This window comes from Mustela lutreola, chromosome 5 (assembly GCF_030435805.1).
Source record: "Mustela lutreola isolate mMusLut2 chromosome 5, mMusLut2.pri, whole genome shotgun sequence".
Classification (NCBI taxonomy): Eukaryota; Metazoa; Chordata; class Mammalia; order Carnivora; family Mustelidae; genus Mustela; species Mustela lutreola.
Window position 1 is genome coordinate 100,670,633 of NC_081294.1, and position 22,182 is coordinate 100,692,814.

Genomic DNA, 22,182 nt, shown 5'->3' on the forward strand with positions numbered 1-22,182 from the left:
TTGTCTGTTACCTGGCAGGAGTGCCTTTGGCTCAAACTTCATTTTCACAAAGAGCTTCAGATTTAGACTTCCGACCATAATCTTCAAATGAGGCTATGCGTAGAGTCTCAGAGACAAACTAACACAGGTTCCCATGTAACTACCATAGGTCTCCTGTTACTGGGCCACATTATCTGTGGGGAACCATATAATGTGTTTTAGGTAAATGATGTAATTATTCTGTAATTATATTTTTCTGTAATTGTAAGACATAATTATCTAGCATTATATTTTGTGTTAAAGTAGTTTAATTGTTCAGTGTAACATTTTTAAATGTTCACAAATGCTATCACTCTGTTGAACATTTCTTTCTCTTTTTCTCTTATCCTCCTTTCTTCCTCCCTTTTTTTTTGGGTGGGGAATGGCAGGGAAGAGAGTCATTTTTTAACACACAGAATCATTTTTTTGTTTTGTTTTGTTTTAATGGCTTGTTTTTCTTTGTTTCTGCCTTGGTATGGCTTTCTCCCCTCCTCCCCCAAAGCATCACTAAGCTCCCCCTGCCAAGACTTCTTCCTGCTTCTTCCGGCGAGCTCACACCAGGTTCCCCCAAAGTCTCACCTCCTCACCTTTTAGCCTTGCTACAGTGCACAGTCTCACCTCCCTGCGCTCAGGGGCACCCCTTGAGTGGGCTTGGAATATATTACCTTGAACCTCTGCACAGTCATGTCTTTTCAACTAAACTGGAAGCAGAGCCTGTGTTTCATGCTCAGTTCTTGGGTCCATGGCTTCCCTCCAGGTGCCCTGAAATACCGTAAGTCCCACAGTACCCCATAAGCCTTCACTCAGCCTGCTGAGGATGAAGCTCATCGTGCCTGTCTGTGGACTTCCCTTAGGGGATGTCCTTTAGGATGGACATTCTTTTTTGTTGTTGTTGTTTGTTTGTTTTTTAGTAAACATATAATGTATTTTCATCCCCAGGGGTACAGGTCTGTGAATCGCCAGGTTTACACATTTCACAGCACTCATCATAGCACATACCCTCCCCAATGTCCATAACCCCACCAACCTCTCCCGTCCCCCTTCCCCCAGCAACCCTCAGTCTGTTTTTTGAGATTGAGTCTTTTATGGTTTGTCTCCCTCCCGATCCCATCTTCTTTCATTTTTTTCTTTTCCTACCCCCCAAACTCCCCACATTGCATCTCAACTTCCTCATATCAGGGAGATTATATGATAGTTGTCTTTCTCCAATTGACTTATTTCACTAATAATACCCTCTAGTTCCATCCACGTCATCGCAAATGGCAAGATTTCATTTCTTTTGATGGCTGCATAGTATTCCTTTGTATATACACACCACTTCTTCTTTATCCATTCATCTGTTGATGGACATCTAGGTTCTTTCCATAGTTTGGCTATTGTGGACATTGCTGTTATAAACATTCGGGTGCACGTGCCCCTTCGGAGCACCACGTTTGTATCTTTAGGATATATACCCAGTAGTGCAATCGCTGGGTCATAGGGTAGCTCTATTTTCATTTTTTTTAAGATTTTATTTATTTATTTGACAGAGGGAGATCACCAAGCAGGCAGAGAGGCAGGCAGAGAGAGGGAGGAGGAAGCAGGCTCCCTGCTGAGCAGAGAGCCCGACGCGGGACTCGATCCCAGGACCCCGAGACCATGACCTGAGCTTAACCAACTGAGCCACCCAGGCGCCCCTCTATTTTCAGTTTTTTGAGGAACCTCCACACTGTTTTCCAAAGTGCTTGCATAGGATGGACATTCTTAACCAGAGGTTAAGAGCACAGGAGTTTCCCTGGAACCCTCCAAAACTGGGCAAAATCTTCTGTGCATGTGCAGTTTTGCTTTGTAAAGAGAACTGCTTTCATCAAAGTCTCAAAGTGCCTATGACCTAAAGCACAGAATGAACTCCTGCCCTGAAGGGCTCTGGTGTACAGCACAGAAATGAAGGAAAGAACTCAATTGCCTCATCTGCAAAATGGGAATGAAGATGCATGCCTGCTTGTGAAGGATGTCCAGGAAATGGCAATTATTAGTACTCCTGATCTAGTCCCAGAAATTCTTCACAGGAAAGAGTCCCCCACCCCAGTGCCTTAGGTCAGAGGTTTCCAAACTTGGGTAATCATCAGAATCACATGGGAAGCTTTAAACATACAGATTCCTGTCCTCCATTCCAAGCCCAAGGAAAGAATCTCTAGGAGAGAACACAGAGATCGACATCTCTACCCAGCCTCTTCCCTGATAGTTCTGATGGTCAACAGGGTCTGGGAATCATTTCTCCCTTGCTCCCCCAGACTGGCACCCTACCTTCCACTGGACTTCCTCACCCCTGCCTTTACTTGTTCTGAGAAGGACGTGTTCAAGGAAACGGCAAGAGCCTCTGCGAGAACAGCAGGCTGCAAAAGTCTTTCAGAACAAAGAATTAAGTATCTTTATAATTATATCCAGGCCTATATTTAGGCCATGGCTCACATGGCCTCTTGAACTTCAAATAAATATCTATTTTGTTCCTTGTTTAAACAGGTGTAGCAATATCGGGGGATACTAGATTTATCCAGGCAGGAAGGCAGCTCCCAGAGCTGTCAGAAAGCACACTGCCCTTTCATTCCTCACAAGAGGAAAAGCTAATTATACTGTCATAGAGCAAAATAAATGTACAATTTCTACCCCTGAGCTCACTGAACCACTCAGGGCAAATTTTTTTCTAAGCTGCTCTCTGGCAGGACTCAGGGCCAGCTGCCTTGGCCCATGCTCAGATGTTTTAGAAGCCACTATAGTGGGCGACTGTGGGTTGGTGAGGCCCCCTGTCCCCAGAATGCCTACACTCTCACTCATACACATGTCCATACACACTCAGTCACACTTCTATCTACATGCACACACGTGCTCTCATGTACTTGCACTCATACACTAATGGGCAAATTCCTCACACACACCCATGTGATATTCACAGACTTCCACACATGCACACGTGTGCACACACACTTTGGCACGCACACACACATAGACACACCCTTCCTCTGATGCCGGAACATACCGCCCAACCATGAGAGTTTGCTCCTGTGGACTTCAAACTTCCAGTTCGCTTTCAAAATCCCTGAAACTTGCCTGTTTTTAGGACTTAAAGTCTCATGTCTGGAACACCCCATCTCCCCTAAAGTCCTGGGCAAATGGAGATATCTGGTCACCCTAAAAAGCATCTTCCCAGGCAGAGACCTAATATGCTTTCACAGCCAAGCAGTGTGCTACGAATGTGGGTCTACCTGCTCTCCTGACAGCCGCCCTTGGGCTCAGACACCAACCATGGTTACAGGCTTCACAGAGCAGATGCACCCAGAGAAATCCTCACAGTGACAGCAGGCTCTGGCAAGGGATAAAACCCAACTGGGTAGGGATCCTTCAGTGATCCTGACTGCACGTTAGAGTGGACCTGTACCTTGATGCCCAGGCCCCACCATACACAGTACGGTTTAATTGCCTGGGGCAGTACCTGGCATTGACAGGTTTCTCTAGCTTCTGAGGTTATTTGAATGCAGTCAGGCTGAGAGTCACTGAACCCAGACCAAGTGTCCATCAGCCAGGTCACTCGCTGGTGCCCTCCTCACCCCTTGCAAGTATGTGTGGGGCTTATAAAGCTGGTGGCACGGCCAAGGTCATGTCAGGAAAGAGGACTACCCAATCTACTCAATCTCCCCACTCTGGGACTTTGAAAATGGACGTTATCCTGTAAACTGATAGAGCCAAGTCCAGTTTGCACATGAACAATGTCTGATTATGCCCCTGGCTGGAGGTTCAACCCAAACCATATTGGCAACTGAAAGGAGCTTTCCAAGCAGCAGTATTGATGGCAGTTTGCCACCTTCAATGGCAGAAAAAGGCGGTTCTCTGACAGTGTGAGAGTGAGCGTTCCTATAGACAGAACAGCCTGGGGATGAAGAACAGTGGCTTAGAGGGGCAGAAAAAGGGTTGGAGGAGATAACAAGGACTCTGGAATTCGCTAAAGTAGAAGGTGTATCCTTTCTCTCCACCGGGAGGCACTGGTGTGGGAACTACACCAAGCCTCAGTTTTACCAAGTGCCTAACAATACCAAGTGCACAAAAAGTTCTTGCTAGTTTATCAGTGACTAAGCACAGGACCTGGCTTAGGGTTGGTGATAATTTAATGACAGATGACAGCTCTTGAAACAAATGAATGGAAATGCTGTCTTTGTCTTGTACCAGAGTGTTCCCATCAAATCCAGAAGAGAGGATTCTATTCACAAGTCACATAAACAATTAGTTAATGGAGACTACTGATTTCCTGTTGTCATTGTAACAAATGACCATGAACTTAGTGACTTAAAATAATACAAATTTATTGTCTTAGGGTTCTGGAAGTCAGAAGTCTGAAACGGGGTTCACTGGACTAAAATCAACATGTGGGTGAGTTGCATTTCTTCCGGAGGCTCTGGAGGCTGACCCATTCCTTTCCTTTTCCATCTTCTAGGGGCTTTCAGCATTCTTTTGGCCTCTTTCTCCATCTTCAAAGCCAGCAGTTCAGTATCTTAAATACTTCTCTGACTCTGATGTTCCTACCTCCCCCCTGTCAGACTTCGCTGATGCTGCCTCTGGCTGGGCTCATAGCTCCGGATTCCTTGTCACCCACATCACTGCTGATTCATCAGAGGAAGGAGTTCCTGCCACTCTGCTCCCTGGTCTTCTTCAGGGACCTCAGCTTGGCTGGACTCCCACTTTTGAGCATTTCCCAGTTTGGAGTTGAGGTTCCTCTCTGCACCTCTGCAGGTCTGGGGCCTGCTGCCTGGGCCTGAAAGTAGAGAGTGACAGGTGAGGGCCCAAACTTTGGGCTGCTCTGAGATCAAAGAAACTTGTGATCTCACTGGTCCACGGAGGGCCATCTCCCCATCTCAAGGTCATTAACTTAATCTCATCTGCAAAGTCCCTTTTGCTATGCAAGGCAACACATTCACAGGTTCTGGGGAAGAAGAAATAACTTTTGGATGGCCACCATTCGCCTACTACATGGGGGCAGCTTTGTCACTTCTTAGCTTTTTACCTTCCAAAAGTTTTCCTCCAGTCTTTGACACCTGCTCCCACTTAGCTGGTAGCAAATGCTGGCAGAAAGCTAAAAACATCACTGAACAAATTAGTATCACCAGAACATTCAAAAACTGCCAGTCAGGAGCTTCCATCATTTCCTCTGGGTGTCTATGTGCATCTGTTTATTGATGGTTGTGATTTCATAGTACATGCCATAGCACAGGCAGAGTTTTTGCTTGTAAAATGGTTTCTAGCACATTTGAGGGGACTAATCAGTGACATGGTAGCCTGCAGAGATGACCTTGACAAGTCTGAGGACCTGTAACTGGCTGTCAGGACTTGAACTTTACAAGGCCACTCTTCCCCTGAGAGGGGAAACTTTGGCAACTCCTCCTGTGTGTGTTTTTTTTTTGTTTTTTGTTTTTTGTTTTTTTTTTTTTTTGTATTTCTGCTCCAGGAAGGAAAGGCCTCAATATGCAGCAAGCTCTTATGTTCTTCAGTTGAGTTGAGAACTTAAATCTGGAGTTTGGACAGGAAACTGGAACGCAGTGGGAGGTCTGTAAGGGTGGAGGATGGGGTGTTTCCAGGCTTTCAAAACACAAAACAGGTGGTTTTCAGCGTTTGCTGGCTGGCTGGGGAGAGGTGGGGAGGGGAGGGGTGAATACAAAGTGGGCGGGCTTCTGGATGGGTGGGTCTGGGGCCTGCTGCCTGGGCCTGAAAGTAGAGAGTGACAGGTGAGGGCCCAAACTTCCCTGCATGCCGCTCTGGAAAATCCTGGGAATGCCAAGAGGTGCAGAGAGGAACCTCAACTCCGAACTGGGAAATGCTCAAAAGTGAGAGTCCAGCCAAGCTGAGGTCCCTGAAGAAGACCAGGGAGCAGAGTGGCAGGAACTCCTTCCTCTGATGAATCAGCAGTGATGTGGGTGACAAGGAATCCGGAGCTATGAGCCCAGCCAGAGGCAGCATCAGCGAAGTCTGACAGGCTTTAATTATTTTAGGGTAAGAAATCTGCGCTTTGTAAACTTGCCAGATGTCTATGCTTTCGTATATTTGATTTCTTGTTTGTTTTACTTTTTGTTGTTGTTGATGATGTTGTTCTGGTAAAACTCTAAATAAGAAGAGTGTCACAAAGCCCTTGCCCTTTCCTGGGAAAGCCCAGCAGGAGAATCAAGGAATCCTTATGCAGCTGAGGCCCCTGGTGAGGTAAAACATAAGAATGTGACCAATCTCCACTCCAGCAGGGGCGTCTCTGCTCATGAACCTCCTTGGAAGTCTTTAATTACCTTTTGAACACATTGTGTGAATGAGAGAAATGGTGATTTTAGTGACACATTAAGCATAGGGACAATAAGCACAGACCCTGAAACACACAACCTAGCCATGTCCCATCCTAATCCTCCAAAAGGCTGGATGACAGTGCTTTTTAAAGTAGCTTGGCAGGTCATGCAAAATGCCGCCTGGCTCCCCTAAGGGCCTTAGCTGCCCATTTTCTCTTTACCCTCTCTAGCCCTTATACAAACAAAAAATAAATAAAAGTCTACAGTCTTTGCAACAGACCTGCCTGACATCAATTAACACTAACCTCTGGCAAGTGGCAATCCTCACAGAAGCTCCAAGATGTTTTCAACATGAGGCTTTTAATGCGCTCTCTAAAGTAGGAGTATGAGTAAAGTATGCTAAGGGCCATTTTCCTGACAAGGCGACAGGCTCGAGATACTAAATGGTGAAACTAGTTAAGTGATCCTGTGAGAAAGGGATAAATCTGTGCACAGAATAAGGTCCAATGGCCCCCATTCCCTGCATGTTCCACAAGACATTTGAAATCTCTCAGTCAAGCATGTAGCAAATGGGTGTCCCAGGACTGGCAATTGACTGATCAGTCCCTGAGCTCACATTCCAAGCTATTGTCTAGAGAACATCTCCACAGTTCACACTTGAGGGGGCAGGGGGAGTGGCAGCAGAGAGAAGGGCTGGGTAATTCATTCAGGAGCTGGAAGCTGAGAAACAGACTTGGTAAGCAAATACTTCAAAGCTCACTAGAGAACTCCCATAAAACACAGACCCTCTGCAGCAACCAGGGAGTGATTTAAATCCACTTGGAATTTCTAGGAGGAAGGAGTAAGACGTATCAACTCTGTTCAGAGCCTCATGAATAATTTCACCTGACACAGGATACTGAACGAGCAGAAACCTGGGACCTACAAAGGACAATAGGTCTCCAACTAATCTTTGTTACTCAAGTCTTATTCCTAAGTGAGGAACCAGGGTGGGTAAGGGAAGCCCCGACAGGAAGTTCACCATGTTTAGACTCATCATCATTATCATTATTTGTCTTTGTGAGAGAAATGTTGGATAGGAAACATTTTCTGGCAGCCATCACCTCACTGGCTGCATTAGCTAAGTGAAAGGCGGGGGCACCCACCGATTACCAGAATGTGGACCTCATTTGTGACTCCCTCTGGGCCAGCAGACAGCCAAAGGGGGACTTCAAATGCAGTAAACACCTAAGCCCTGATCTGCAAAGGTGGTGGCTACAAGTTACTCGCGTGGCCTTAAACCCCAGGCTGCGAAACCCTCACACTCCTCCTTCTCCGTCCACACTGGAAACTGTCCCCACCCTTCAGAGGCTCATCAAGTCATTGTAGGGAAGCAGCCAGCCCTGGCCTTGTGAAAAGTGTGTCCCTGCCATCCTCCCCACCGGCGCGGCATGGGACATCGCCCCATGCCCCATGTGCGGCATCACCCCTGTACCCCCTCGAAGAGCAGCCCTTCCCTCCCACCCAAGCGCAGCGCATCCACGCAGGACCCAGGTACCCACTGCCGAAGTGGCAGTGCTGGCGGCCCTGGCAGCCACGACCGAGAGGTCGCGCTGCTTTCCCCCCGATGGCCGCAGGGGGGCAGGAAAGAAGGACTAAGAACAGTGGCGGAGGAGCCAGGGGCGCGCGGGTGAGGAGGAGGGGAGGCGGGGGCTCCGGCTGCCGGGCCGCTGGTGAGCGGGGAGCTCGGAAACCGCCCCTCGGGGAGAGCTCGGCGCGAGACCCCCAGACCCCCCGCCGTCAGGCGCCTACACACCCGGCTATACCCCGCAGCGGCTCTAGATGCACCCCTCCTTCCGGCCGCTGCCCGGCCAGCGCGAGGGACGCTCGGGAGCGGGAGAACTGTGCGGGCCGAGGGGCCCAGCAGCCGACGAGAGCCAGGGGCAATCACGGTAGCCTCCGTGGGGAAGGTCCTTGCGTGCCTTCTTTGCCAAGGTCCACATCCGCCCTCCCAGCCTCTGGCGCTGGGCATTACTTTCGGGTTGACGATATCGAGTCCCGGAGGTGGCGTGGGCCGAGGGGACATAATTCTGAACATGACTCAGTTATGCTAATCCTGAGCTCTGTGGTTCAGAGTTGAAATTCAGGAGCCAGCTTTTCACATCTAATTGACTGGTCACCCCTCCTTGTTCTGTTTTTGCCAACCGTAGCTCCTCCACGCTGGTCTTTTATCTCTTAGTATAGTACAGACTTCCACAGATTTCCATCATCCCACCCCAAAACTTTACAGTAAACAGGCTCTCTTCCCTTCATCAAATTGTCTCCACTTCTCCTCTTCCTGCTTCCAAATTTAATTCCTGACACATCTGAACCAAAAATCTCCAAAAGTTATGGCGAGAGAACCCAACATAAACGGAAATGGCCCAGGAAAAGGGGGAAGGAGATGAGGCTATCAAAAATCAAACTGCGTGTGTGTGTGTGTGTGTGTGTGTGTGTGTGTTTTACCTAGTAGACATTAAACTACTTCATACAATGTTTCATCTGCTAGAAAACATTATTCTAAAATGACTTGCACTGATTTGTTTCACTGATACTTATTTTGAAATTTCAGATAATCCTTATATAGACCATACAACTTTTATGTTCATTAAAATTACACCTAGGGGGTGGCTGGGTGGTTCATTCGGGTTAAGCAGTTAAGTGGCTGACTTGGCTGAGGTCAAGATTACAGTGTCCTGGGATGGAGCCCCTTCTCAGGCTCTGCACTCACCAGGAGTAGTCAGCTTGTCCCTACCCATCTCCCTCTGCCCCTCCACCTCCTACTGCTCTCTCTTTTTCTCTCTCTAATAAATAAATAAAATCTTAAAAAACAAACTACACCTGGGTTCAAAAAGATAGTGAGACATTAATGTTATGACCTTAATAAGCCACTGTATTAGAAAAACCAGAAAGCAGCAAGAGGAGAAACCAATAAAATGCAAGCCAGTGGGATTTACAAAATGGTCCTAAAAACAGTCTTTGTTTCCTCTTCCTTTCCTCATCCTGTTAGCAAATTCTGTTCAAGTGAGGAGAGAGCACTTGGATCAATCCACTGCCTGGTCCTTCTTACTTTGAGCCAGGAAAGCAGGTTTCTGATTATAGCTTTGTCTTGTTCACCCTGGATGAACACACAGCTGGTCACACTGGGCAGACAGCATGGTCTGAGTGTGGCAGCACCACCAAACAGCACGGCCCTTACTCCTGGAAACCCAGTGCTCCCAGGGTGTGGCTCTGTGGGTTGCTCCTTTATGCTAGGCTCCAGGGCCTTTCAGCTCCTCAGCATCTGCTTTTCTACCTTGGCCATGGCCCAGGCTCCTGATTTTTCAGTTTCCTTTCTCCTGGCTTCTTTTCCAGCAGTTTGGCTGATTCCTTAACTTCTCCATCAGAGGGTGGTCAGGAGAATAGGGAGCTTGAAACTCCACTCAGCTCTTCTTAATGGTCCTTCGAGTGCTGGGCTTGGTGGGAAAAGAGCCACACTGTTGGCTAAAATGAGATTTTGGGATTATCTGTGGATTTAATCTGGTCTTCTCACATATACCATTTCCACAAATAATTAGAGATTACTAGATACATTCAGAAGTTGCATTAGCCTTAAAGAATTTGGAGAAAATCTAAATAGGCTTAAATACCATCTTGGAGTCCAGAATGTTAAGCTCTATGCTCCAGATAATTAACATTTTTAAGGCCTTCCCCCACTCCGCCCCTAGAACCCTGTGGTTAAAACCACTACTAGGAAGCAATTTACTGAACACATTTTATATATATAATATATAATATATTTTGCAGGAAGGGTGAGCAGAGTAGAGAAGCAGTAAATGTACTACTGTTGGATAAAGAGAGATTAGGCCAGGCAGCGATGGCATTTTGAAACTTCTCTATCATCAGAACATATATTCTGATGCCGGAAGTTTGAGAGAATTTTTTATATTAACCTATGTGGGAGACAGGCAGGTAGAAGACGATTTGCAGAGCCATGCTCTCTCTGTGGGCACAAGAATGCTGCCCCTCCTCCTGGAAAGCACCCTGGACACAGAGTGTCCATCCAGAGCAGTGAGTGATGCTCACTGAGCCAGCAGGGCCCTTCCTCCATACTCCGAGGGCCCCTTCCAGGGAGCAGCAATGGCCTTCTTTTGATTTTTCAAAAGAAAACCCAGTGGGAGTCCTCCATTAGCAGTGACATGAAAATGGCATTCTATTATTGCAGGGTGGTAGAGAATATGGTAATAATAGTATCTTGTGCTTCTGAGTGTTTAACAGTTTTCAAAGCAATTTTGTATTTGTTCTCTTATTTGATGTTCATAGGAACTGTGAGGTAAGGATGTACAGTATGATCATCTCCATTTCTTTCTGATGAGGAACTTAGCCACAGTCAGAAAGCCAGTAAAGAGCAAAGTAGAATTAGAATTCAGTCTTTCTGACATGCCTTTCTGATGTGCCATTAAAGTTCTGTACTAAGGGTGCATGGGAGGCCTGGTCGGTTAAGCATCTGCCTTTGGCTCAGGTCATGATCTCAGGGTCCTGGGATTGAGCCCCACTTGGGGGAGTGGGGGGGGTCTCTGCTCAGCAGGGAGCCTGCTTCCCCCTCTCTCTCTGCCTGCCTCTCTACCTACTTGTGATCTCTCTCTCTGTCAAATAAATAAATAAAATCTTTAATAAATACATTAATAAAACCTTTTAAAAATAAATAATAAAGTTCTGTGGTAAAATATCATAGTTATATGACTGCATTATCACACCTGCTCTATGTTCATTAAATACCCTGTACTCAAGCATGCTCATTTTATACTGATTTAATTAAGCAAATTACACTTGTGAAAAAATTTGTGTCCTTTCTAACATTCTGTCTCCTTTGGAATACCACTATTGAAGCTCTGCCCTTTATTTGTATTTCCTCTCCTTAATAATCAGCAAGGTGTTAAGCTAGTCATGTGGGAAAATTTCCCAAAGTCACTTAAATTGACTTAGAAAATGCCACCCAGTGTTCACCTTATCCCATAGCTCTTCTTTTCCATTACTAGAATCCGAGTGCATAGTAAGATATTCCCCAAACAAATGGGCCAAGATCACACCTTACCAAGAGCAAACAAAGCAAGCAAAAAACTCTGCCACAAATGAAATGTCTAGTAGCATCACAACTGTAAGTTTTATACTTATTGATATTTTTAGAAAGATTGATAAGAAATTCTCTGACATACCCACGTGGTTATAGTCCAATTCATGCTCAAAAGAGCACTTCAGATTTTTCCATCAACACCATTCACATTTTAGAAGACCGACTTTGCAGGGGCCTCCCCAAAGAATTTCCTTAAACCTCTGCCAACCTGCAGGGAGAAGGAGTGGAGATATTACATAAATATCTACATTGAGTTCTTGGATAGAGTTGCACAATGGCCATATATGGTGAAAGGTAGATTTTCCCTTGTGACTATACTCTTGGAATATGTTAAATGCATATGTCTCCATTTCTGCTCTCAAGAAGCTGGCGTACAGATGTTTAGTATTGGGGTGGTAGAAACACTGCTGTCTACAGTTTACATGATGTCTAATAGGTCTCTAGAATGTGCTTAAAAGGCAATGTTCAGAATTAGGCCTCTAACCTTCTTTGACGTAATTGTCTTTCTTTGGAGTCACATCTTGAAGGAAAGGATGAAGATTTGGAAAGGGCATTAATTTTCTCAACCAGACTTACTATTTTCCTTCTGTGCTTTATATAATCCTTTAAACTCAATAAAATTCAGCTAATTATGGATTTCTACCTGAATAATGTTGCCATTTGAGTGGCTGCATGTCACTGTTTCTTTTTTCTGACCCCCTGTCAGGCCAATTCTGCCTGATTTCACTCATGTGCTGCTGTTTTTTATAATCTGAACATTATTTCCACTCAAATGTTTCCAGCTTTGCAGAAAACCTAGGAATCTGAAAGGGGGGGGGAACCTCTCTTAACTATTACTTGGATAATTATCATTTGGAGTTATTCTGATTTTTTTCTGCAAAAAGGATACTATGAGAAGAACATTTGAAAAAAGTGAAAGGTTTTAGTTTGAAAGCTAAAATTTTCTAACATTTTAAACAGAGCTTAGGCAGTCTCTCTGGTAATTAAAATATGATTTCCCCCTCTATTTCCTATGCTCAAAAAACTCAACTATTACAATATATTTTGAAAAGTACAACACTGAGTCTAGGTCATTAAACAAAGAAATTAAAAGGCTTTGAGAGGATTTTTAAAGATCCAGTTTCCTAATATGTAAAATGGACCCTGGAAAGACTTTATGGTGTATAATATGTTTTTTCCCTATTTTCTAAATGCAATAATCTCTAACTGCCACTTGATCATTAGAGATTTATATTCACTATAATTTATGTCAACTTATATCTGGGATTCCTTTTTTTTCCCACAACATTTGGCAGCAAACTGCTGGTGGAAACTAGAATGTTTCACATTAGCAGCCCTCTTAAATTATTTCTGTGAAATAATTTACTGTGGATTACAAATTCTTATATGGCATTTCAAGTTAATGATTAGGCAGAGAGATATATCAAAAATACGATTAGTCACATATGTACCTGACTTGCATGGCTTTAACTCTATGTGTGTTTCATAAGAATTGTTTTTCAAAAAGATACTTCAGGGCTTCTCTTCTATATTTTTCCAAAGAAAGCCAAAAGATTTTTAAAGGAAAAAAAAGAGAGATATACATGCTCTTATAAACTATCTCCTCTAATTCAATATCTTTAAAGTTATTTTCTATTTCGTGATGGCCACTGATAGCACAGGTACTGCTGTGTGGTCTGAAACTATAAGATCTCACAGTGGTGAAGACTTCTTGCAGCATGCCTTGAAGTCAAGATGTAAAAATCCTGAGAAAACATGAGATTTTTAATGAAAACTGTAATGTCTCTCTTTCACTGCAAGGAATTAGCCATGAAATGGCGTACCCCCAATAGAACACAAAATGAAACAGAACCGGGCACTCCTCGTTCAAATCTCAGAATGAGCTACTCCCTAACTCATTTTCATTTTCCTACATAGTTATGGTTAAAGCCTTTAGAGATTTCTTTGTTCAGTTTCCTTTATCACCCAGGGAAGTAAGACTAAGTAAGTGTGGCTATGAAAGTTGGGTTCCAATTTTATTTGTATAGGAAGGACCTCCCAGATCATTTCTTTTGTATCTCAGACAGATATTTCTATTTCTCTTTCCTTCCTCGCTTTTTCTCTTTAACAGTCGTTCTCTTAACTCAGCTATTTATGATTCATTTCATGAAAGGCCAGGTTTTCTCTGAGGGTACTATAATGTCTTACAGTGGTTTTAGAGACTAGCAGCAAAAAGGAACTACTACTTTCTTTGGTGTTGTAAAATAAAGTCATGGTTAAGAGCCTACAACCTGCAATAAACTATTAAAAAAGGAATTTATGATGGCTGGTTATTATCCTCCTGAAATAATGTTGTTACAAGTCTGCCCTTGTCAGTCATCTGCAGGATCACATACTGGATCTCAAACAAAGGGAGGGTCTGGATCCACACAGGGGCTCATGGCAATTTACCCAAGGATGGGATGGCCTCACCTGATAGTCCCTTATGCCCTTCATCACCTTTTCAAAGCAAGAGAATAATAGCCACATGTGTATTTTATCCTGATTGCACTCAAAGGCACCTGTTTGTGAGTCTGGGTTTGAATTGCAATTTCAAAAAATATTTGCATGGCCAGTAACAGCAAATTATGTGGGAGTGCCTTGGGGCCACTGGGGCACCAGCAGGCAAGGCTTTCAGAAAGACAACTGGAAGCATCATGCATACCCTGAAAACTGCTTGTCAACTCTTTTCCTTCTTTTTAACATTAATTTAAGTCCTCAGAAGAACTGCTTCTTCCTTTCCTTGCTTTGCAAGCACTTTCCTTCGCTAAAGCTGGGTCTGTCTGGCAAGCTCCTTGTGAGTCCTCTTTGGCATCTGGCAAGGTAGAGAGGAAGAGAGCATCCTATCAGGCCACTGAATGTGGTTGGGGGTGGTGGGGGAAGGAACAGGATTATTCACCAGAGGCTGAATTAGGCTAAGGCTCAGGAACTGGAACAGGTCTGCTCAAGATGCACAATCACCAAAGGTAGAGGGTCTGGCTCAGAGAGAGAGTTAGAGAGAATGAAGAATAACGAGATTGTGTGTGGCTTGGGAAGGATGGGAGATGGTTTAGTGGGTGGATAAGGAGGTCGAAGGGTTGAGAAGGAGGAGGATTAAAGAGGAGACAAAGGCCTGAAAATGGTTTGATTGATTTCTAAGAGTAGAAGATAAAAAATTCCAGGTTCTAAACCCTTATAATGTAAATCATCATTTCCTAAAGAAAGTAATAGAATTTCTCTGGTAAAGTAATAGGTTTCTTTACTTAAAAAAAAAAATTTTATGTTGTGCCTGAAAATGTGAAAAAATATAAACTCTCCAAGAGTTGGATGGATATTGCTTAATATTAAATGTTAACAGAAAATTGGCTTTAAAATGAGAATAAAAATGAAAAAACAAGAACCATCACTTCCTAGACCTTCATTTAAATAAGCCCACTCTAACATACTGTGCTGTTCATGACTTGTTTCAGAAAGTTATCAGAAGCATCTGTTCAGTATGTTTTGGAAAGCCAACTTGCTTAGTTCTGTGAAGCAATGTCTGGGTCGGTGCCTATGGAAAACAGAATAGCACACACACGATTCTAATCCCGTTATTTTGAAAACTTGGAAAAGCTTTGGTATCATCTGAAATGGCTGATTTTCTTTTGTGTACTTAGAAGAACATTAACAATTTTTTAGGAAAAAATTATGTAGATTTAGAAAATTGAAAACCAAAATCTAGAATTGAAATCATCACTTAACATAAAGCTCTGATTTTTAATTGTCTCAGTATCAGTGACATCACTTTACCATTCCCTCATAGGATTAAAATTCATCTCCAAAGGAAAATCTAAAATCCATGAAAATAGTGTTATAAAAATTTGGAAATTAAAGGCCCCATAGAAATGAATATAATAAAACAATACCTGTCAGCTGCTAAAGTAATGCTGATTTATACACTAGTAACCTGTTAGGCTTTTTGATACAAAATTTCAGAGCAGCCACTATCCACTACTGTTTATGGAATGATGGCCTGTGTAGCCAGTACTTGCCCTTTACTTAATCACCCAATAAATCCAAAGTTGGAATATTTTCAACAACATTCACCAGGGGTCTCCTTTAAGTGACTGGAACCATCAGTGATAGCCTTTTAAAAGACCATCTACTTTTGGTCAAAATGTAACTACAGAAATCATTCCCCTTCGAAGTGCTATGTATTAATTATATCTGCAATCATGCTGTCAAAATAAAGTGTCTTTAAGACAGAAGGAGAGAATTTCTTACTTAACTGTAGAAGAAAAGCACAAAAGATGATGTTCATTTTGTAATGTGCTCTTATTCCATAATTATCTGTAGAGTCAGAGCAAAAGAGACTCAGATGAGTGGCCGTCTGGTCAAAAGATGGAAATTGATATGTTTAGCCATTGAAAACTTATAAGAACTTGTCACCGTATTAGAAAAATACAATCCAATAGAAAATACAGTTTTCTAAAATGTTTTTCTAATTATCACCTTGGCTCTCTGTGGTTCTGCAAATACAAATAAATAGAAAGCTAAGTTCTTCATTTCTTCCCAACTCCCAGCTTAGCTACAAAACTCCTAAATGAAAACACAGTTTTCTGTGTTGTTGAAGTCAGGAGTGATGATGACCAGAGACGTAAGGATTCCAGGAAAGGCTGTGGAGGGGCGCAGAGGACTGTGGGAGCAATTAGGGGGTGTGCTGGAGACTGCTCCTTTGTCTCAAATTGTCTACTTATATTGATCCACTTGCCACACTCTGCTATTTCAGAAGAGTAGAAGGGCTGATGTTGGTTGGATACCACAAGAAATGCTGAACTTGCAATCACCAGCATCACCATTGCTCCCTGGTAGCAAGAAAATGCTGAAGTGAGCAGTTGCTGAATCAAAATATTAGAGCTGGAGGGGACATTAACGTAGTTTCTCTGGATACAGAGAAACTCTGGAAATAGAGTAACTCTTGACTCTCAATCCACAGTTGTTTAATAAGGAAATATCACAAATTGGTTTAGCTAAGGGGTTATAGATTTTAACATATTTTGTAAGATTTACACCTAAATAGTTCATGGTTTTCTAGATCATAAATTAGAGTCCAGCTCCCTAGAGTCCTAAATTAAACATAAAGCACTTGTCTCCCATCTGAGCCACAGAGACCAGTGTTGTCCAAAAGAAATACAATGTGAGCCACACATGCTATTTAAAATTTTCTGGTAGTCACATTGCTTTTTTAAAGAGTGGGAGGGAGAGAAAGAGAGAAAACGAGAGCACTAATGGGGGGGGGCAGAGGGAGAAGGAGAGACAGAATCTTTTTTTTTTTAAATTTATTTATTTGACAGACAGAGATCACAAGTAGGCAGAGAGGCAGACAGAGAGAGAGGAGGAAGCAGGCTCCCCGCAGAGCAGAAAGCCCAATGTGGGGCTCAATCCCAGGACCCTGGGATCATGACCTGAGCTGAAGGCAGTGGCTTTAACCCACTGAGCCACCCAGGCACCCTGAGAGACAGAATGTTAAGGCTCCACACAGGCTTGATCTCACAACCCTGAGATTGTGACCTGAGCCAAAATCAAGAGTCAGACACTCAACCGAATAAGCCACCTAGGGAGCCACACTGTAAAAAGTAAAAACTGAAATTAATTTTCACAATTGTGTATTGGTTATTTATTGCTGTATAACAAGTTACTCCCAAACTTAGCTTGAAACAGACATTTACTATCTTAGAGTTGCTGTGCATCGGTGATTTAGCTGGATCATTTCTGGCTTAGGGTTACTCCTGGGTTGGCAGTCATGCTATTGGCTGGGCTACACTGACTGGGGCCAGAGGGTCTGTTTCCAAAAAGTGTTACTCACATGGCCAGCCTTTGGTGCTGGCTATTGGCCGACGTGCCTCAGTTCTCCTCCATGTGACTTCTCATCCTCCAGGGCCTCTCATCTCCATTTGGCATCTTCAGCATGTCCATTATTGGTGAGAGGGCTCTAAACAGAAGAGAGGGAACAAGCTAACGTAGGGGAGAAAGAGCATCCGAGATAGAAGCTGTGTTTTGTAGATTTTGAAATCTCATCTTAGAAGTTATATTCTATCATTCCTGCTATTTTTCATTTGTTAGCATTGACGTGTTATGTCCAGTTTACATTCTTGGGGAGGGAATTACATGTATAGGTTATTGGGAATCATCTTAAAAGTAGTCTACCACAACTCTGTTTTAATTACCACAATATACCTAAAGTTTTATAGCATTATAGAATCAATACAACAATTGTTAATGAGATACCTTGTATTCTTTTTTTTTTTTCATCTTAAGTCTTCAAAATCTAATAAGTATTTTACACTTACACTATATCTCCATTGGACGAGCCACATTCCAAGCACACGTGGTCACGTGTGGCTCATAGCTATGATAGCAAAGCATGTATCTAGATGTTCTGGAAGCCCCTAAAGACCCAAAGACCCTGATGAAGGAGAACTTCTCTCCCAGGAACTGAAAAATTGAAGTGACTTACCTGATCCATATCAAGTATTTACCATGTCCAGGCACGGTGCTAAGTATGGGGAACCCTAATTCAGTAAAATCATTGTGCCTGACCTAAAGGAACTCAGTCAGACAAATAAGAAGCTAAATTCTAAATATGCATCAACCGGGGGTACCTGAGTGGCTCAGTGGGTTAAAGCCTCTGCCTTCGGCTCAGGTCATGATCCCAGGGTTGTGGGATCAAACCCCCTCATTGGGCTCTCTGCTCAGCAGGGAGCCTGCTTCCCCCACTTTCTCTGTCTGCCTCTCTGCTTACTTGTCATCTCTGTCAAATAAATAAATAAAATCTTTTTAAAAAATAAATAAATACGCATCAACCATTCTGGGCCTGCTTCAGGGAACTTTAACCCAAGATGGGTCCTAGAATGAAGAACTCAAGTCTCTCCCCATTCCTTGGGAAGGTAGATAACCCAGAATCTTTTTAGCCCAGCAAAAACCTCCGACAATGACCACATAGATCATTCACCCCCGGCCCAACTGGGGACTGTCTCCAGCCCTAAGCTGGAGCCCATATGTTGGCCTGAAATTTGATTTGCCTTGGACATGGAGCAAATTAAATATTTGTTTAACTCAGAACATTGTACTTTCCACTATTCTCCATAAGCAAGACCTGTAAGGGAAGAGAGATCTAGGGGCTAACTTAACTATTTCAGGTTTCTTGGATGCTTTGGAGGTACATGTCATAGTTGCACCAAACCTCATACACATGCAACTAAATGTATATGGAAGAAAAGTTCTAAATGATCTTACCAGCTATGAATTGATGTAGCAGTAGGGAGCATTATTTTTAGTCTAGTCTCTGTTCTAACTCTGATAATGCAAATATCTTTTGCTTTTGCAAAATGTACATATGTATTTGACTTGAATATTCCCTCACAGTTTGTGTCCTGAAGTGTATCTGTGTTGTTATAAGCATAACTCTGCACACCCAGGACCTACCAGAGGAGCTTCCCATCTCCCAAAATAGCACTTACATTCTATTAATTAATGGTGATATACCTGGCAGTCCAGTTAAAGAATTCTGGGGTTCATTTGGTTGAAATACAATATACTTTTCATTAGCAGAAGGGGGAAAGCAGTTTTCTGAGTGGCTTTTCTACCAATGTCAATAGTAGTCACTTACTTTCAAGTTAGAGGAAAATAATCCTGCCTCAGTGCAAAGAAATCAGTTTCACTCAGAAGGCGTCTGGAAAAATAATCTTGATACTATCTTTCCCCATTGCTTGCCTTCATAAAAATATTGTTTAGGGGGAAAAAATGTGTGAAGACAGTTTCAAGTGAAGGACTACACATAAAACATGTCTTTCTTACACGTATATCTCATTTCCAAGTTTTATCATATACATATGTATATATATATATGTATATATGTACATATATATATGTATATATACTGTTTCATCAAGGTTATTGTACCTGTATCTTTAAAAATATCTTTGTTCCACAATGTGGACACACACACACACATATATACCTGATAAAACATCTCATTTCTGTGCTCAATAATGTCATGATTCTAGTTGAGCTGCCATAGGCTAAGGCTCAAACATTTAACCTGGAAAAACAGTCAGGCTGTCTGGAACATAGGAAAACCCCTTATGCTGTTCTGCTGGAATTTGAAGAGTGAGAGTAAAGCTTCTGTTCTGTGTAAATCTGTCTAAATGTAGTGTTTTACAGTATCAGGCACTACTCTAGGAGCCAAGAACTGACTTGGCCTAAAGGCCCCTGCAAGAAGACAAACCTAACCCTACCCCCAGTACCCTGGAGTCAGCTTAGAGAAATAAATGAATTTTAAACATCTCATTGTGAATACAAGTATGCACATCATTTTTTCACATGTAGAGTAGCTTCATCTAAAAGCACAGTTTGTTCCTGTTTTGGAGATTCTAAATAAAAGAAAACAGCGTTTTAATTGGTCTTTGGGAAGGCCAGCATGCTCAAGCATAGCACATGTGATGGGATCCACAACTATTTTTGCTGAGTTTTAGAATGCAAATTTGAGCCCACAGTATGCACTCTAGCAAATATATATATGCCTCTATGTACAGACTGATAGATACCACCCACAAACATAAAATGTGCAGAAGGGCAGTGGCAAAAATACCTCTAATTTTTTTTATAGCTTTGGTTTATATTTATTCTAACCTAACCCACAAAAGAAACGTTTCATCGCTGTAGTAGTGCCAGGCAGTGTGAAGGACCGGGTGTGCGCAGCTCTTTGGAGAAAGAGGGGGACTCCTTTAGCCTTTTCCATCTGAATTTTTATTTGCTTCTTAAAAGTAAAAGCTGAGTTCATCAGCTAAACCGCTAGACTTGAGATTTGCTCTAAAACTGTAACTCACCCCGTTTGGTCGGCGTAGGAGGTTGCCAGCAATGTCCCTGGGGCTTCCAGTTCCATGGAACGTTCGCGCGACCTGTTTACCCGACCCGCTTTGCCGCGAAATGGAGCTTCCCATCCAGAGAAAGATCTTGTTTGCTGCCCTCTCTCCCAACCCCCAGGCCGACCGTGCGGCGCGAATCCCGAGAAACGCGCCCTCAGCGGGGCCCTGAAGCGAGCTGGGCCCGGCGCCTCCCCAGCGGGAGTCGGGAGCAGGCCCTGGCTCGCCGGCTCGGCTGGAAGAACGATCTTGACATTGCGCCCTTCTCGCCGCGACTCGTAAGGCACAAGAGCAACTGCAGCCGGTCCTGACCCGCGCTGGGAGACCGAGACTGCTGGACGCGGCCTCCCACGCGGTGCTCACAGACCTCCGGGCACTGGTCAGCGTAGCGCTCTCATGGGGTCACAAGGGGTGGTTGTGGGGGGAACCCCTGGCTCCTGGCTGGAGGCCTTTACGCCCGGGTCTCCCCACTCAGACCTTCGAGAGAGACTTTCCAAAAAAGCCCTAAGCGGGAGGACATTCGTGATGACGCGGATTGTCCCCACTGTTCAAGTGGCGCGTCCACGCGGACTCCGCGCAACGTAGCACTAGCTGGCCTCCACGGGGGTCGGAGGGGTTCGGTGGCCGCCCTGGCGGCGACTTGTGGAGCAAAACTAGTATGTTTCGAACCCCTAAATGAATGTATCGTAAAACTCAAGGTTAGGCACCGAGTCCTTCACTGTCCTTCCCTGCTCTCCCTCTTCTCAAGCCCGGGGAGGGGCGCTAGCAATTCTCAACTCCGAACTGGGCGGGTTAAAGTTCTCCCGCGCTCCCGGAGGCGACCACCCGCCTCGCCGCAGCCCGCCAGGCCCAACCGCCCGCCCCCAGCACCGCGCTCCGGGCGCGCCCTGAAGGCGTAGCCAACGAGTAACGCCGAAACGCCGAGCTGACTCACGCGGCGCGGAAACTCAGACGTATTACGTCATTTTCACACCTCCTTTCTCGGATTGTCTCGCGTATTTTGAGCCCACCGGGGAAACGCGCCCACACCGCCGCTTAAGCAAAAGTGTTAAAATTTCGAGGAAGTGTAGATTCGACGGAAATTCTTATTTTCCTCAGCATCAGTTGTAGTTTCTTCGTCAAATAATCTCATCTTTTGGCCAAGGTTCTGAAACTGAATATTAAATATCATAGCTTTTATATGTTGTTGAAACCAGTGTGGTGTAATAAAGTGTAAGCAGTATTAAATCTCAAAACCAAAACAATACCCTCAACCAAAGGCTTCTCTTTAGGGCAGCCTGATTAAGCAGCCGGAGAGAGAAGAGGGAGGATTTCGGAATCACCAGAAAGGAGCAGGAAGGTCTCCCTTGCTGTCATCAGAATATTACACGCACCGACTTCTAGAACAAATACATAAAGCACTGATTGCCTCTAAACCTGAGGTCTCGCATGGAAAAAAAAAATGTGATGGAGTCTGCAGATTCAGAGAACTTCACCATTGCAATGCAAGGAAGAGGGCCCAGTACTTTGCAATTAAGGCTTTTAAATTTCCTGACTTTCTGGGGAGGAGGCGGGGGGGGGGGGGGGGCAGGGGGAGTCATCCTTATATGGCAAAGGAACACAACACTTTTCCTCGTTTAGAATCTTCCCAACTGTCCTCTGGCCAAGGAAATTATCAGAAACCTATAATTAGAAAAATTTAGAAAGGTACCTACAGTTTTAAGCTGTATTTTGTATTTAATCCTCAACATGCCGAGGATATTTTAATAAATAATGAAAATAGATATTCAGCAAATAGCATTCTTTCTCTATCTGTTAGAAACGTTGCTCTCATAGGATTTTCCCAAAATCGTAGGGATGG

General features: G+C 43.9%; 1 long non-coding RNA gene across 3 annotated transcripts in view; it reads right to left on the reverse strand.

Annotated features, from left to right (window-relative positions):
• LOC131832341 (uncharacterized) overlaps positions 1-21,282 on the reverse strand; it is a 42,296-nt gene extending 21,014 nt beyond the window's left edge. For 2 of the 3 annotated variants that reach the window (XR_009354001.1, XR_009354000.1), the window contains exons 1-3: positions 20,307-21,282; positions 17,285-17,410; positions 12-173 (exon numbers count right to left, since the gene is read on the reverse strand). This is a non-coding gene — a long non-coding RNA (uncharacterized LOC131832341). The remainder of the gene's footprint in view (positions 1-11; positions 174-17,284; positions 17,411-20,306) is intronic. The other variant, XR_009354002.1, reaches the window with a different exon arrangement.
• Between the last annotated feature and the right edge of the window lie 900 nt (positions 21,283-22,182).